Source organism: Otolemur garnettii, unplaced genomic scaffold (assembly GCF_000181295.1).
Source record: "Otolemur garnettii isolate 467f Iridium unplaced genomic scaffold, OtoGar3 scaffold00225, whole genome shotgun sequence".
In the NCBI taxonomy this organism is placed as follows: domain Eukaryota; kingdom Metazoa; phylum Chordata; class Mammalia; order Primates; family Galagidae; genus Otolemur; species Otolemur garnettii.
The window spans coordinates 557,268-558,190 of NW_003852620.1; the positions used below are offsets into that span (position 1 = coordinate 557,268).

A 923-nucleotide genomic window follows, 5' to 3' on the forward strand; every position below is an offset into this window, starting at 1 on the left:
CCTCCCAAGTAGCTGGGACTACAGGTGCCCGCCACAATGACTGGCTATTTTTTGATTGCAGCCATCATTGTTGTTTGGCAGGCCCGTGCTGGATTCGAACTCGCCAGCTCAGATGTATGTGGCTGGCACCTTAGCCGCTTGAGCCACAGGCACCAAGCCTACAAATGAATTATTTTCTTGTTTAAAAATTTTTCTGTAGAGACAGGAATGTGTGTGTTGCCCAGGTTGGTCTTAAACTGTTGACCTCAAGTAATCTTCCTATTTCAGCTTCTCCAAGTGCTGGTATTACAGGCATGAACCACCATGGTTGGCCACAAGTGAATTCTTTCTTTTTTTTTTGAAACAGAGTCTCATTAAGAGACTCTGGGTTTTTTTTGAAATAGAGTCTCACTAAGGCATAGAGTGCTGTAACATCATAGCTCACAGCAACCTCAAACTCTTGGGCTTAAGAGATTCTCTTACCTCAGCCTCCCAAATAGCTAGGACTATAAGGCGCCTGCCACAACACCTGGCTATTTTTCTTTTGTGTTGCAGTTGTCATTGTTGTTTTAGCTGGCCCAGGCCAAGTTCGAACCCACCAACCTCAGTGTATGTGGCTGGTGCCCTAATCACTGAACCACAGGTGCTGCCCACAATTCTTTTTTTTGAGAGAGAAAGTCTCACTATGTTGCCCTTGGTAGAGTGCCATTGCATCACAGCTCACAGCAACCTCAAACTCTTGGGCTTAAGTGATTCTCTTGCTTCAGCCTCCCAAGTAGCTTGACTATAGGCACCCACCATAGCGCTCAGCTATTTTTTTGTTGCACTTGCCTTGTTCAGCTGGCCCAGACCGGGTTCAAACCTGCCAGCTTGGGTGTAGGTGGCTGGCACCTACCCACTGAGCTATGGGCATCACCCACAGTGAATTCTTTTTTTTTTTTTTT

The 923-nt window shown here is 46.3% G+C and overlaps 1 protein-coding gene across 2 annotated transcripts in view; it reads right to left on the reverse strand.

Moving 5' to 3' along the window:
- The window catches only part of RBM23 (RNA binding motif protein 23), a 24,575-nt gene that overhangs the window by 6,925 nt on the left and 16,727 nt on the right, over positions 1-923 (reverse strand). The window lies entirely within an intron of this gene.